This window comes from Electrophorus electricus, chromosome 2 (assembly GCF_041902795.1).
Source record: "Electrophorus electricus isolate QZ-2024a chromosome 2, ASM4190279v1, whole genome shotgun sequence".
In the NCBI taxonomy this organism is placed as follows: Eukaryota; Metazoa; Chordata; class Actinopteri; order Gymnotiformes; family Gymnotidae; genus Electrophorus; species Electrophorus electricus.
Window position 1 is genome coordinate 16,326,160 of NC_137498.1, and position 18,083 is coordinate 16,344,242.

Genomic DNA, 18,083 nt, shown 5'->3' on the forward strand with positions numbered 1-18,083 from the left:
TATTCATGGCCACAGATAGGCTGTACTTTCTAACTGTGGACATACTAGGTGTTTCTATTAGAGTATAAACACCCTGGAATTGTGACATGAGGCATATAAAGACATTTAGATTTCTGGTTGTTTGAGCACCAAGTTTCAAGAATCATTGAGAAAATACACTGCCTGACCAAAAAAAAGGTCACACACTCTAATATTTCATTGGGCCGCCTTTAGCTTTGATTACGGCATGTGTTCGCTGTGACATCATTTCCACAAGCAAGTCACAACATTTATTTCTGTCCAGAGTTGCATCAATTTTTCCCCAAGATCTTGTATTGATGATGGGAGATTTGGACCACTGTGCAAAGTCTTCTCCAGCACATCCCAAAAATTCTCAATGGGGTTCAGGGCTGGACTCTGTGGTGGCCAATCCATGTGTGAAAATGATGTCTCATGCTGGTGAACCACTCTTTTACAATTTGAGCCTGATGAATCCTGACATTGTCATCTTGGAATATGCCCATGCCATCAGGGAAGAAAAAAATCCATTGATGGAATAACCTGGTCATTCAGTATATTCAGATAGTCAGCTGACCTCATTCTTTGGGCACATAACGTTGTTGAACCTAGACCTGACCAACTGCAGCAACCCCAGATCATAGCACTGCCCCCACAGGCTTGTACGGTAGGCACTAGGCACGATGGATGCATCATTTCAGCCGCCTCTCTTCTTATCCTGATGCACCCATCACTCTGGAACAGGGTAAATCTAGACTCATCAGACCAAATGACCTTCTTCCATTGCTCCAGAGTCCAATATTTATGCTCCCTAGCAAACTGAAGCCATTTTTGCCGGTTAGCCTCACTGACAAGTGGTTTTCTTAAGGTTACACAGCTGTTTAGTCCCAATCCCTTGAGTTCACTTCACATTGTGCGTGTGTAAATGCTCCTACTTTCACTATTAAACATGTCCATGAGTTCTACTGTTGTTTTTCTTTGATTTGATTTCACTACACGTTTAAGTGATCGCCGAGCACAATCATTCAAGATTTCTTTCCGACCACATTCCTTCTTCGAAGATGATGTTTCCCCGCTGTCCTTCCACTTTTTAATAAGGCATTGGCCAGTTCTTAACCTGATTCTAGTAGTTTCAGCATCTCCTTAGATGTTTTCTCTGCTTGATGTATGCCAATAATTTGACACTTCGGAAACAGATTAACATCTTTTCCACGACCACAGGATGTGTCTTTCGACATGGTTGTTTAACAACTGAGAAGGTACTCACTGCATCAGTTAGGGTTAAATAACTTGTTTCCAGCTGAAACATAATCACCTATGCAGTAAGTATCCAATGGGAGGCTCTTACCTATTTGCTTAGTTAAATCCAGGTGGTGACCTTTTTTTTTTGGACATGTAGTGTATGATTCACAGTATTAAGTCCCACCTCTTTGATATCTGCAATTATTTGATTCTTTCACAGAAAATGATTGATTTGTATTTAAAAGAAAAGGCAATTTGCTTGCTTCAGAAAGGAAACACTGCACCTACAGAGCCCTGTAGCCTCAGACTAAGCTGTTGTATTACCAACACTGACACACAGCAAACTGACACACAGGAAACTGAACATTTCTGCTTGTACAAATTGTAAATCCATCAGTTCTGTAGTATAAAATCTAAAGCTAAATGTACAAAATACATAACAGCCCTGAACCCTCATTAAAGTAAATAAAACTTCCGAGTCTTAAACGAATACGTACCACCCAGTCTTTAATGTCCGCTCCGCTGCCGGTCATGTAGTCATACTCAAACTTGCGTATGGGTCTCGGGTGTGTGTGTGTGTGTGTGTGTGTGTGTGTGTGTCTCTCTCTCTCTCTCACTCACCCACTCATTCACCCCTCCCACTCCCTCCCATTGGTTGATTCTCTAGAGGTTACACCTCCTCACTCCCCCCCGCCCCCCATCATGCAGGAAAAACTTTCTGACAAAATATGATATAAGGTGAAAAAAACCTCCTCCCAGGGTCAGAAATACACTCCTCATTTGACTCCTCAATTTTGCCGCCTTTTCTTTCTACCCAACCACCCGGTCTGACCAATCCCGTGCAGCGTGCAACTCCTCCCACAAAACCAGACCCTCGTACCCGCTCATTTAAATTTAGTTGTACCCCAGATGTTTGAGTAGGAATCATTGAAATAATTCTTTAATAGTGAAATAATGTGATTAAAGAAAATAACATTTTTTAGTCTCATACTACACCAGTTTGTCTCCACTTTCTCTATCTGTTCAGTGTCCTCTCTGACACACACTCTGCAGTCAGAGGTCATTGACTCTCTCTCTCTCTCTCTCTCTCTCTCTCTCTCACACACACACACACACACACACACACACACACATCTCTCCCACGACACCTCTTCACATCTTATTTGCCAGATGTATTCAAACAAGGCAATAAGCAAACTTTTCAGAAAACATCACAAAGTTTTAATTAATTAATTTTTTGTCTGATCTCTAACCATTGTGGTTACTCTATAAGTTTTATCACACAAGGTTTTTGTCCGTTATCACACGTTGTACTCTTACCACTTTCAGTGCATTCCACAACTGAGAGCGGTGTTGGGGGAGGGACGTAATTTACAACTTCTATCCGAAAACCATTTCTATCCCCACCGACTTTTTCTTAAAGCCGTGTTTTCGGTATTTCACTCCTTTAGTTCACAACAGGTAAGCAATTCAGTAATGCTTAACTAATTCATGCTATACCTTATATTAGTATAAGTTACCAAAAAGGCTGACGTGTATTTAGCTATTTATTTAGCTAATGGATGAAATACTTTATCGTGCGTTGTATGATTTAACTCAGTGGGGCTTAGCGTCGTAATTAATTTCAGGTCTAGATAAAACATACATTTTAACAATCAATGCGTATTATCTACAAGCTATCGTAAGTATTCTTTTGCGAGCTATCTAGGAAAGGATATTGTCAATGTCTTTATTCTGATGATTAATGGTCAATATGTAATATGACCGCTATGCCATAGAGTACGTGAAACATTTTGATCGACTAAAACTCTTTTGATCGACGGCTATTCTTATTCTCAGGGCTAGCTAAATAGAAAAACTTTAGCTTCGAAGTGGGTGAATCTATTTACTTAAATTAACCAGTACATGACCTGACATAAATGCGGTTTTGGTATAAAGGATATCATTATGGTGATCTTTTCTACTCATGGTCTATAATTCTGTTCTATGTATTTCCATAGTTTCCGACGTTCACGACTTCCTTGACTCTGGAGAGAATTGCCGACCAAGGTAATTTCTTATTTGTGAACTTTTATACATTTTAATTGTATGTATTTTATTTTGTTTACATTTTTGTTACTTTTATTTGCAGATATAAGGAAACAAGCTGATGAAACAGTTCATATATTGAATGAGTTGTTACAAGGTAATCTTTTCTAGAGTGCGTCTACCATATGATAAAAGATCGCTTTATGTCTAAAAGTTTATGCAGTGCGTTAATTTGTCACACAGGCAGAGGGGGTGAATCCCTCTACTGTCATCCACTATTCATCGAGCCCTCTGGCGGAGCTCACAAATATTTCACCTGTTACAACCGGCAACGTCTACAGAAACGTATACAGGTCACTGTGGCTTATAACATACATCTAAATAATTCTAGGCCTATTCACGCTGTTCAACCACACTAACCTGTAGGCCACCATCTCCACGTAAGTATATTTTTAAAAGCATGTTTATTAATCGCATTTATACTAGAATAATTGGATCAACTTTCTTTTCTAAGATGACTCGGACGACGAGGATGATTGACAGCTGTCAAATCAACCAATCAAATCAAGCAATAAATCATTTTGACGGTTAGGAAATACCATTACTCTCTCTGTTCACAAATAGCTGCCATTTTATGCAAATTTCGTGGGTATGTTGGATAGCCTAAAATGGGTTTTACGAGCAGATGTACTTAAAATTTAAATGGTTTACAATTCTAATTTTTCAGAAATATCTGATTCAAAGTTGCAGAAAAAAATGCTGCTTTCCAGCATTTGCTCATTTTTGGGGCTTGAAAATCATAGTTTTAAATCTGGCTAAGCAGTATGACTTCTCAAGCATTAGGATGCAAAATTCAGACAACCCCACCAAAGTTCTCTTGTTTCTTACCCTTCGAGAAACAGACTGTTGCTAACTGGGCATAATATGAAGAGTTTTACTTTATCTCTGTAGTTCTCTCATTGGCATTTAGAGCATAACCTATTGCACAAATTCTGTATGCTTGACATTGCCTTGCAAGGATTTTTTCTTTGCCATAGACTTGATGAAAGTAACTTTTAAAATTGAGCTAATTAGCATAAACCTTTTTAGGAAACAAAATAAGGACACACTCACTAAAGTTTATACTTCCTGTACTAATGTTTGAAAGTCTTGAATTAGCATAGACATTATGCTACGAGTTTTAATTAATCAGTTTGGCGATTTGTTAAGGAGCCTGACTTTGCTCTGTGAAGAACAGCCCTCCATTCAACTGTAAGGACAGCAGTTACACATTTACCAAGAAAAGTGTTTCAGCCTGGTATTGAACTAGGTACTTTCTGCCTGTAAAACAAACATGATAACCACTACACTACAGAAACCATACAGCAAGGGGACTTCTGGATCCATCCAGCATTTCCTCCTTTTTGGTGCCTGAAAGGCATAGTTTAAAAACTGGCTTGAATTGTCTTCTCCCCATTAGGATGCAAAATTCAATCCCACAAACCAACGTTTTCTTGTTTCATTGCCTTTGAGGGACAGAATGTTACTCTCTAGGAATAATATGATGAGCTTTACGTGATCACTGTAGGCTGTTGCCTGCAGTGTTTACTCTGCTCAGTAAAGCCATACATTTCTAGCGGCATGCGACTCCCATCTTGCCTGCTTCTCAAAACTAACATTATGGTTTAATATATATTTGAAGTACAGTTGTTTTCTATTGATTTTGATTAATCAGCATTTCAAGAAACGTCAGTTGTACTGCGTTTATTTCACCATCGTCTCAACAACATATCAGCAAGAATGTGTTCTGATTGTCATTAAGAACATAATATGATTAGATTTATAGATCAAAACAACAATTAATCAAATTATATTTATCAAATGGAGCAAAATGAAGCTTGTGAAGAAAATACTAATATTTTCTTAATACACTTTCAAGAAGTAGTGGGGACAATGTAAGTTCAGAAATGGATGGGGACAGGGTAAATTGCATCTGGCAGTTGTCTCGGGTATTTCCAATGCTGTGCCTCATGAGCTGAAAACTAACTTTGTGGTGTACCATGTTACGCAGGTTTTAAACTAACATGGATTTTCGCTGAAACAGAATCCATCCTTATAACCAACGACATAGACATCGGCACCATTCCCCCACATCACAGTGTCACCCCTTTCCACATGGACACCACAAGGCGGCAGATGAGGAGATGATGGGAGAGTGGCTGAGGAAGATGAAGGAGGAGCAGCAGACACTGAAGGAGGAGAGAGACATGGCAGGTTCTCCTGCAGATGTGAGTAAATGTATCTATTTTCATCCAGCATTCATTTTATGCATCATCTATAGGTTTTCTGTTTATCTGTCTGGAGTTGGTATTCTCAAAGCATTCCATTCTTAATATCATGATAACCAGAATGAAGTCATTTTACTGACTTAACATGTCAGAATAATCTTGGCTCTGCAATGGGAAGCACTAATTTTTGTGTTAGATATGCAGGTAGCAGTCTATAGCAGACTATAAACTTAAGAGAACTCGAATGAATAGTGAATCTGAGAAGATATGGTAGTAGGAATAACACACTTTAATAGCAAAAGCAAATCCATTCACAGCCACTTATAAAAACATCTGTTTTCCTCAACACACAATCAGCTTTTTCATTCATGAAGCAAAGTGATGGGAATCAGGAACCAGTTCCAAATTGCCCGATCCATCAGAATTATACGACTCCCAGATGAAGACTTCTTTTTAGCATTGCTTGTGCATTTTTCTGAATTAGGCATTGTGCAAAACTAACACTGAGTGTCATGATTTCAATCTCTTACAAACATGCAAGAAGGTGTCATGGAGGAGAGGCGTGGCTTCTTTTCATGAAAAAAAGATAACAGAGGTGCATGGATTGTCTGGAATATGACCATTTCAAGTAAGAGTGGAATCACAAGACGTATGTCGAAACATCTTTCGATGCAACTTGGTCCAACATTCCAGAAATACCATGTGCTGCTGCTTCCCAGTCAAGCAGGATGTCCCATCCCCCAGATAAATATGCTGCATTAGAATAAAGTTAACACTATGCTGCCAGGCTTAGCAGGTTATTTCTTTGATTAAATGAAAATGAACACTGTACAAACCTCCTCTACTTTCATGCATATTAGATGAGGATGGACAGACTGTTGCTCCAGCCAGCTGGAAGACTCAACATCAGCCCCCAGCTGAAAGCTCCATCTCATGCTTGCTGCACAGTGATGGAGAGTGAGCATAGCAGGGGTGAATGCATCACTGTGCCAGACAGGCAGGCAGGGAGGCAGACAGGCAAGTAAACTGGGCAGGCAGGTGGGCAGGTGGCAGGGTAAGCAGAGAGGCTGGGGAGGCAGGGAGGCAGGGAGGGAGGGAGGGTGCACAGGCAGGCAGGCAGGGAGGGTGGTAGGCTGGGGAGGGAGGGAGGGAGGGAGGGAGGGAGGGAGGGAGTCTGGGGAGACAAGCAGGCTGGCAGACAAGCAGGGAGAGATGGAGGGAGGGAGGGGGCTGAGGAGTGAGGGAGACAGGCAAACAGGGAGGGAGGCAGACTGGCACATAAGCTGAGCAGGCAGGCAAGTGCGTGGGCAGGAGGGTAAGCAGAGAGGCTGGGGAGGCAGGCAGGCAGGGAGGGAGAGAGAGGCACTGGGGAGGCAGGTGGGGAAGGCAGGAAGGGAGGGAGGCTTTGGAGGTAAGCAGGTAGGCAGGCAGGCAAGCTGGGTGGGCAGAGAGGCTGGAGTGAGGCTGGGGAGTCAGGCAAGCAGGCTTGGATGGAGGGAGGCAGGGAGGGTGGGGAGGCAAGCAGGCAGGGAGAGAGCAAGAACACTGGGTACACTGGGGAGGAAAGGAGGGAGGCAGGAAGGGAGGGAGGGAGTCTGGGGTTACATGTGGCCAGATGAACAGAATGTATTCCAAACCTCCCCCAGGAGTCTGCGTCTCCATTCAGATCTACTGTCCATGGGTAGCCCCAGCCTCCCCTCGGTGTCTGGGTCTCGATTCTAATCATGTGGCCACATGTATTCCCAGCCTCCCTCCCTCCCACCCTGGCTGCCTACCTGCCTCACTGCCTCTTGAGCCTCCCTCACTCCCTCCCTCCCTGTCAGCCTCCCTGCCTCCTTCTCTCCCCAGCCTCCCTCCCTCCGTGCCTTCCCTCTGTGCTTCATCGTTGTTCTCCTGTTAGCCATTCCTTAGTGTTAAGTTTCCTTAGTTGCCTTGTTATCAGCCTCGCCCTGTTAGCCTGTTTAGTCTTCTGATTCTTTCCCTCATTCTATTCTGTGTTGTTTTTCTTGTTCATTTTTTTATATTAAACTTCTTATTTATTTGTTAATCCTGTCTGTTCGTTTACTCATTCTCTTTAGGGTTTGCATACTCATTGTTCCAGTTCACTCTCACATCCGAGGCATTGTTACTTTGTATATGTGTTCACCCTCAGCCTCCCAACCATTACACTCATGTGGTTCCTTATTTCCCAAAATCCAGATGTATTATTAAGTACATTTTAAATAGAAAAATAAAGATGCAGACTCGAGAATTAATTGGAGAATAGCAGGCCCTGTGTTTTTGCTGTTCGATATAACATACAAACAAGGCATATGGTAAATATGCTGCGTTAGAGTAATGTGAACGCCACACAGGCAGGTTTAGCAGGTTATTTCTTTGACTAAATTAAAATGAACGCTGTGCAAACATTCTCTGCTTTCATCCATTTTAGATGAGGATGGACAGACGGTTGTTCCAGCCAGCTGTAAGACTCACCGTCCCCCCCCAGCTGAAAGCTCCATCTCATGCTTGCTGTGAGTGTGGCAACGGTGAACACGTCACTGTGCCCATCACTGCATCACGGAAGAGACACTGAGACACTGTGATGAAGAGGAGGAAGAGGACTACACTCAGATCATTATTATGATCATGTGGCATGGTTTAAAACATGAAGCTTCAATAAAGCCATTAAACTAAACCATTTGGTGGTACTAATATAATAATAGTAAACTTTAGTTGTATACAACTTTTTAAAATTATAGTACAAGATAAGAGTACACACAATCAAGATAAAAAAAAAACCAATGATAAAAACCTGGATAATAAAATCATAGAACATAAAATCTGTTCAATATAAACTGTATAATATAAACAGTGAAATAAATTTGGTAAGAGAGATAAAACTAGACAGATTTACAATATAATTTTTTTTTTTACGTTCCATGTAATTTTCATACGCCCAAACTATGATGGAGTTTGCAGATCGGTGCCCTTCAAAACTATTTAGAATGAAAGAGCTCAATAGCATTTATGGCAGACCCCAACCACCAGGCCCCACTCACCAGGCCCCACCCCACAATCTTTACATTCACTGTATATAAAAGATAAATATGTTTCTATGATTCTATGTTATATATGTTATATATGTAAAGTATAATAATGCTATAAGGATGGATGAAATAAAGGGTCAGTATCACTGCCCAGACAGAACACATATTGCATCTGAGAAAGAAAGGTCAGACTACATCAGGAATCCACCAGAGCCAAACTGTAATGTGGACATTGTGTGGTCCAGCTGTGGCCATGCAGATGATGGTCATGACTAAGGTAACTACTGTCATCCACTGCTTGAAGCTCACCTAACTTCGTGGTAAGCTACCATCAGACAGTATGCTCACAAATGTAAATGCAGCAATAAGCACAATACCAACAACCTGTATAACTGAAACCAACAAACTGGTATATACCACTGTAGTAGTTAAGCTCAAGATCCTAGCATACAGAATGCAAGCAACAGGCCACTTCCACTATGCCCCCTGGAAACAGAGGTTTGAAACCAATATAAAGCCAACTTGAAGTCAGCTAATTGACAGATCTTCAGAAGGAGATAAAGACCAAATATGTGGCCTGGTTACAGAATAAATATAATGGGTGGCCCATAACTTAGGATCTAGAGTCTGGTAAACAGAGGTCAAAAGAGTGGTCAAGAGGCTTTTTATTGTCTTTCTGTGATGGCGGCGGGTGAATGGAAGCGAGAGGTGGGTCAGCAGCGAGGTAATCTTTATTCTCCATAGGTTGTCCGTGATAGAAGCATGGAACCTCAAATACAAATACAGAGGAGCTAGTCTTCCTCTAGACAATTGATCATGCATTGTTCGACCCACACGTAATAGGACCGCTAATGTGCAGCTCCGTCTCCGCGGATCTGGGGGTTAAAATAGAGCAGGGAGTGAATGTGGAATGGGTGAAAATAATTAGTAATCAGGGGATTGTGAACGGGGCAGGTGCGATGAGTAGTCCTTAGCAGGGGTGGGTGTGTCTCCCCTGCTAACTGGCTGACCAACCGTGAAACTTTCTAGCTATAAACAGGTAATTAAATAATGCTCCTACAGTACCATGATGCAACACAAAAGGAGAACATGTGTAAACAATAAATATGAAATACAGCACAAATATTAACATATAGGCAACTTCAACCAGTGCACCATACTGTGACATATAAACAAATACGCTTATAGTATACAGCAGTTACTGAGGTAACAGTACCTAACTGCTGTTCTTACTATTCTCCTCAGGGTTTTGCGGTCTGAGTCAGTTCCTAAACCAGGCAGTGAAGCAGCTGCTCAGGATGCTGTCTATTGTAGAACATGGTGAGGATAGTGGCAGGGGGATGAGCTAGAAGTAGGAGTTACTGCTGGGCTTTCTTGGCTATAGAGCTAGTATTGAGGGTCCAGGTGAGGTTCTCTGCTAGGTGGACACCAAAGAACTTGGTGCTTGTAATGATTTTCACAGAGGAGCTGTCGATATTGATCGGAGAGTGAAAACTACATACTTTCCTGAAGTCAACCACCATCTTTTTTGTTTTTTTCCACATTTAGTGACTGACAGGTTCTGAGACATCCTCTCTGAACGCTGACTCATCATCACTGCTGATGAGACCCCACAGTCTTGCCATTAGTGAATTTGATGTGGTTCAAGCTGTGCATTGCTGCACAATTTAGGGTCAGCAATGTGAACAACAGTGGACTGAGCACACAACACTGGGGAAGCTCAGTGCTCAGTGTGGTGGTGCTGGAGACAGTGATCCTGATCTAGACTGATGGGGCTTTCCCACCAAGAAAGTCCTGGATCCAGCTGCAGAGAGAGGAGTTCAGACCCAGCAGTCTCTTTTCAACCAGACACTGAGGAATGATGGTGTTGAATTCTGAGCTGCAGTCTATGAACAGAATTCTATCGTATGTGTCTTTGTTCAGCTGGATAAGGGTCAGATGAAGAGTGGGGGCAATTGCATCATCTATTGAATGGTTGGGACGATATGTGAACTGTAGGTAAAAAGCACTGGTGTCCAGTCTGCAGAGCTACACAAAAGAAGAAGCAGCCAAAAGTAATGCCTTTGTTTGTAACCACACCCACCTTGATTTCATCATAAGTCATCACACCTGATCCTTGTTACACACATCGTTTATGTATATATGTATTTAAACCCCTGTGTTTGAGAGTTAGTTGTCGGTCATTGTTAGTGTTAATATTCATGCGTATTTTCAGAGTTCATAGTATTTGATCCTGTCATTAATTGTGTTTATGTCTATGTGTTAATATCGCGCTGCCCTGTTTGTTATGCGTGAGTGCCTTTAGTGTTTATTGTTAATCCATGTTTCATCTTATTTAATAAATGTCTGCCTGCAGTTGCCACTGCAGGTGAGATAGCAGAGCATGATGAGATTTCGATCAATGTAACACTCTGCATGTCATCTGTTAAAGAGATAAGTTAAGATGTTTGTAAAACATTTTATATAATAACAATACTATTTATGATTTATTTAATAACGATATGCCCACAGTCCTCCTTCCCAAATCCTCTGTGTGAACACTGATTTATATATTTCTCAGTTCCTAAACACTGAACATCTTCCAGCCATGCTGGTTCTTGTCCCTGACCACAGTGGGCAGTGAGAGCTGGGCCACATCGCAGATGTCTGCACACCACCTCTTCATGTCCCAGTGATCATCACACACTGTTCCCCACTGACCATTACGGTAGATCTCCACTCTACCACAGCAGGCGTTACTGCCCCCAATGTTAAGGCCCTCTATTAGGAAAGAAACATAATAAACAGTTTTATTAACTATAAGCTACTAATAGTCACATATTTCTGTAGAACTAAGCAAAGCATTTTCTGTGTATCCTAATGTGTCTTGCAAAACATTTCTGCAAAGGATGTCTGAAGAATAAAGATGCATGTTGATATATAGGAGATACTATAGCCATTCATTGGCATATGAATTGGCTCATATCAAGCCAATATTTATATCTGAACCAGAAACGTACCAGCAAGCATGAAAACACTAAAGTTACTGGCTACTGAAAGAAAGATATTTGTTACTAAACCCATGATAAGTCACAGCTGTTCATGGTCACACTAACTTCACATGATTGGAGGATGTGTGGGAGCTGGCATGGCTGGATGCCTACCAGCACATGATATAGCTTAATTTCCAAGCCACAATCTCAATTAGTAATTAATTAATTATTATTCTTATTATTCAGATACTTGTGTTCAAAGATGCTTTCAGAAACAATGTTCCCCATATGGATTTGGGCAGAGATTTTAATTTTCTTCAATCAGGAAAACTGAAGAAAAGATTATGCATATTGAAATAATAAAACATTTGCAAATCATCAAGTGTTCTCATGAGTGGTCTAATATGAGCGTGGCGCTCCCAGCCTGCAGTTAGTACTGGTTCTATAAAAAAATATATTTAAAAAATAGGGTGGGGGGGATGTTATGTGTGAATGTTAGGTATGAATGCTAAGTATGAAAATACATATGACTGTCACTTAAGCAGCAAGTGAACAGTCAGTTCTCTGAGTGACATGGGCCAAACTGAGATGGCAAGATGACTGAGTCAAAGCATTTGCCAAACAGCTGGTCTTGTAGAATTCAATTAGCACACACCAACAGGGGTTTAAATACATACTGACATAACGACACTAAATCAGGTGCAGGTGTGTGCTAAACAACATGGGTGTGGTTACAAACAAGTTAAGTCACAGTAAACGAGAAACACCCACTGAACACAGTGGGCCGTAGCACGTGATCAGCAGGAAGGAGAGCGTTCCGTGACATCATTCCAAAGTACTGTATGGAAATCCAGAAAGGCCATATGTGACATCTGGGGTTGGTTGCGTGACATCATAAGTTAACTATTGTTTGTCTCGCCTTATGAACTATCTAACCTAGGTTAAAATTACTCTTAACTAAAATAAGTAATTAAAGACAAAGTACAGTACTTAATTAATTAAAGAAAAAATACTTTTGAATAAAATCAAGAAGTCAGACTTGATTATGGAAAAGTAATAAAAGATTACGGAAGAACTGAGTGATGGGAAATGAATAATGTTTAAACCAAGAATAGGCCTACATAAGTTTGTGTTCCATGTTCCTAAGTTGAAGTGGAGGAGACTGAAGAACAGAATACACATTTTGGCCATTAGGGTAAAAACAAAGGAACAGTTACATAATGAAAGTAAAAAGGTGATTAGGAATGGTGTCCTAGCCCTACACATACTCGGCTGCAGTATATATGAAGCTAAAGTCATTAAATATATCTAAAAAAAAATGTTTTTCATAAATTACCCCTTTTAAGTTTCATCCATGCTTCAACAATTGCAATTGACTAATTCATTGTGTTGCTGTAGCTACAGGGGATGCATGTGCATATGTGTGTAATGTTTGTGAGCTTGAGGGCAAACACACGTGCGGAGTATAATTATCTCGTATGAGAGAGTATAGAAAGTCAGAGTCTGATATATGACATTGTCTGATATATATAGAGTCTGATATATGACATTGGACAATTTTGGGGGGGTCCTGAGTGTGGTCCAGGATCGGACTCTGCGGAGTCCTACAGACCGCATCCGGACTCTGAGGATTGGCATGCGGAAGTGGACTTCTCTGGGTCCTACAACCCCTAGATGGACTTCTACGAGGGTTAGGCGGATTATGGAAACAACGGGGAGTGCAGCGACGTTAGTCTACAGTCAGACTTGGGATTCGACTATGGGGAGGACCTGTCTATGGAGGTGGGGATCGTCCCAACATCAGTGATGTAGAGTCTGCAGACTCTGAGAGCGATAAGCCTCCAGCACTTAAGATACCGCCCAATGCTCCACCTAGGAGGTGCCACTCGGGATCGAGCAAACCATCCGGTGCGGCACAAAGAGGGGCGACCTCGTTCGAGGAGGAAACTCCCTCCACTAGGGCATACAGCCCCGGAATTCATGCGCTGGTACCTAAGTCTCGTAGAGGCAAGGGGGAGGTGTCACCAGTGCCCACCCCACAACTTCTGTGCCTCCTGTATTCCCCATGGGGGAAGTGGATGGCTGAATACAACCTTGATTTAATACTTCATCTATATATTCCTCTCTTCTTCTTGGGAGAGAGGATAAATACGATCCTTGGGAAACACGGATACTTCCAGGAGCTCAATAGCACAGTTGTAGGGATGATGGGGAGGTAACAGGGTTGCTTTTTTCTTACTAAAGACCAAAGTGAGATCCTGATATTCCAGAGGGAGGGAAAAGGCTTGTGTATCAGCAGGGCTCTCAAAAGTGGTGGAACATAACTGGACAACTGGTAATGTCAAACAATTTCTTAGGCAGTGAGATGACCACTGAGTGATTTCCTTACGTGACCATGTTATAATTGGGTCATGTTGTTCTAGCCAAGGTAGACTTAAAATGACTGGTAATGAGGCATCTTCTATGACGAGAAATTAGATGATCTCTGAGTGGAGTGTGCTTGTGGTAAGTTTTATGAGTGTAGTGCGGAGTGTAATATAACCGGCTCCTACTGGTGATCCTTCCAGACCCGCCAGGTGAAGAGACTTGGTTAATAGCTGGGATGTCCATTTCCCATAAAAGATTCATGTATGAAGTGTCCCTCAGCTCCTGAATCAACTAAGGCTGTAAATGTAGAAGATGGTGTAAGAGACCCAATAAAAACACTTTAAAATGTCTTAGTGATCATCTTTCTTTCTCTGGCAAGATCTCTACCTTGTTTTCTGACATGGGTGGCCTGATCTGTCTATGGCTCAGTGATGCTCGATTAGGTCGAAGACAACAACCACTGATAAAATGTTCTGAGGATCCATAGTAAAAACAGAGACCATATTGGAATCGGTGCTGCCTCTCCTCTTCAGTGAAGCATGAAGAATCATATTGCACTGGTTCCACTGGTCTATAACTGGGAGAGGGATAGCTATGGTGAGAACTACTAGTTCTACGTGGTTTTCGTTCCTGGATGAAGTGATCCAGATGTATAGAAAGAGCTATAAGCCGATTCAAATATAACTTATCATCTCGGCAAGCCAGTTCATGTAAAATCTCTGCATTGAAACCATTCCAGAAAGTGACGATCAACGCCACCTAATTTCATCCACTGCCAGCAGTGACTGTACGGAATTCTCATGGGTAGTCGGCCACAGAATGATTGCATTGGTGTAATTTGGTAAGTATCTCCACACAGGTTCTTCCCTCATGTGGGTGATCGAACACAGCCTTGAATTGCTCAATAAAGTCGTCATAAGACGCCAGTTGTACGTTAGCCCAAATGGCTGTCGCCCAGTTAAGAGCTTTGTCAGTTAGACGAGAGGTAATGAAGGTAATTTTATCTTGATTGGAACAGGTTGGAAGACTATTGAAATACAATGAATATTGCAACAAAAAACGTTGACACTTGGGTAGCCATAATATTTTTCAGGTTTCTCAGAGGGAGGGTTGGTTGGATACTGCTTGTGGCGGTAGTAGGTGCAGGTGTGGGACTGAACTGAGAAGGAGTAGTCATCATTTGTAGCTGGGATGTAAGCTCTCTGAGACTTTGTCCTAGTTCCAACATTTGAGTTTGTTGGTCTGCTTGTTGCTTGCCTATAATCCATTGACTGTGTGAAACCCTCAAGCAACTGGTGCTGTTGGTGGATTAGTTGACCCTGGTTGTTCAAAGCTTCCTTCAAAGCATCTGAGTCCACCATCTGCATGGAGGTGAAGTATGGGCCAGGCAAAAATCACATGCAGATAAAAAAAATAGGGATTTATTGTAGTAACAGGTAGTGGAAACGGTCACAGAAATAAATTAGTAACTCGAAAGTAGGGAAAACAGTCCGTGTCAAAAAATCATAAAGACCAACCAATAATCCAGGCATCAGAATCCAAAAGGAGCAGGCAAAAATCGAAACGGGAAACATTAAGTCAAGGTTCGGTACACAGGAAAACAATCCAAAGCACGTTCGGTATGCATAGGACTCTAGAGGCAATACTTCACAGTGTCCTAATGTTCGAGACAGGCTTAAATAATCAAGTACACAGGGGAGTTCAATATTCCGGTAATGACGATCTGATGTGAAGTTCATGATTGGTGGAGTCCTGGGTTGGGTGACAAACAGCCTGCTGGGTGCTGTACTGTGATGAGGAATTGGGTGATATGACACATATGGACTCAATGTTGGAATGTAAATAATGACCAAAGCAGATATTAACACACAATGATGATTTTTCTAATGCAAAGATGGTACAGATAAGTGTGAAAAGTTAATGGAGCGCTAAGACTGGAGAGACGACATTTCACTGAGACATAAGACAATAAGAAATGGCATTCTTGGAGGGTGACACTCTACTTTGGTGGGGTGGTGTAGCAAGAAGGATAAAAGAAGATCCCAAATGTAAGGTCTGCAGTTGTTCTTGAGGCAACTCCTTTGTTGTAAACCATACTGGTGTCAATAAAGACATCTTCTGTTTTTCTCTACCATCCTGAACATTGCCTGTTTGAGTGCTTTGATGTTTTGCATGACTCATCAGCTCTGTAAATATCTGAGCATCAAAGTTTCACATCCACTATTACCCTCGGTCGTCAGGCATAGTGGAATGAACAGACTACATGATCAAAAAACTGCTAGCTGCAGTTCTATGTGAAATGCATATGACTCCTAGTGCAACCACAAAAGTGGCCCCTTTCGAAGTTTTGATGGGAAGACCATTTGAGCCAACCAGGCCTCCTGCTAGCTGTTTGGCACACTCTGATTAGGTTGTACCCTCATTAAGAGCCACCAACTCTGCCCCATAAACCAACTGCCAACTGACACTGAGGAAAACATGGAGGAGCAATGCAATGCACCACATGCCCCGGTCTGGTTTTGTCTGCATGCACAACTCCCACAACCCACCAATCACAATTTCAATATGTAACCTGTGACTGTCAGGTTGATCAGGGGTGAGGCACCCTGACAGACGTAACACGTGTGTCACAACAAGATTTTCTAAGAGGGGCCTTTATGAAGCTGTTATGTAGGGTGATGCCACCTGAAGGAGATCAGGCTAACCAACCCTGACTAGCTCCCGGCTTGTGGCCTCCCTCTGGTAGCCGTGAACTTGCGTTGTAAGCCACACGTTACTTAACCAACATCACCTCAATTATCAACACTGGAGGATGCCACAACTGTTCAATGAACAGGTTGGTATTTCCATGACTTTTCAATGCTAAGCTGCACACCGTTGTCAGCACTCTTCAAATATCCTCTGACAAACGGTTCCATTTAAAAACAGTATAATAGCTATTTTTAAATCATTTATCTTTGCTCTGTTGCCAAGCAGAGATTCTATAGTTGTTTTAGTCACTTTATATTGTTGCCAAGCAGGTTTTCTACGTTTGTTGTGATAGCAGTCTGCCAAAACTATATTCTTCCTCTTTTTTGTCACTCATGCTGTCTATATATTCTAAGCCCTGTGTGAGAATAAGCTGGAGCACTTCTGAGTGCTTGCTGACTCAGTGTCCTGTGTGCAACTCAGGACTTCTCTCCAGGCACCTGAGGTTCACAAAGATGAAACCGGTCTCCTCACTGAGGGTTGACCATCCAAATGCTTAACACACTGCATTGCGGGTAATAAGAATGTTCTGAATTTAAAATGCTCCTTAACATCCGTTCAACACTTTTTAAAAGTCTCAGGTAGCCAATTCTTTAGCTGCTCTAATTGCATGTGCTATTTTCTTTAATAAGAAGAAAAGATCCCTTTGAACCGATAGTAAAATGAACTGACCACACATGGTGGTAAAAATATTTGGTGTGTGTGTTGGGGTTAGATGTTTGTCAAAAGTTCATTTGAATATATTTCCTCTCCACTGTAAGTGTAGAACATTCAGTAGACTATGTTTCTAAAGAGTGTTTATGTTACTGTGGGTTACTATGGAGGTCAAGGCCTGTTTGATACTCAAAAAGGATGGCAGAGGTCCTCATCCTGGGAAATTTGAACTGTTTCCATCAGGTGTTTTTCACAGACTGCACATTAATTTGGGGAACCAAAAGGTTCATGTGGGAGGGTCTGTTCTACTGACCTGCTCCTAGACTGAACATCACATACCACACACTCTTAAACGAATCTTCAGAGAAAAAGAAATCGTACCCACTGACCAGACTCAGGGTTACACAGGCAGAGTTCAGCATCTTAAAGATACTCCAGGAAATATCTCTCTACTCATATCACCCCCCACTGAGGAGGATGGGGGAGTGTCCACCATACCTGTGTAAACACTGCAGTCCACTTCCTCCCACTGACTGGACTCTGGCTATCAGGTGTTTCCCTCTGACTCATGTTGCCTTTATCACTCCAGGACGGCACTGCCATCCTGTGGGAGAAACTGACTTGGAGAACCGAGATGGATGATGCTTGTCCACAAACTCTACTACACTGTGTAGTAGTGTTATATTCTGTGCAGATGACTTTTTGACTGGGACATATGTATAGAGAATAACATTTTTTTTTTAAATTTCCATCAGTCATTCAGTGTATTTGTTTCAATC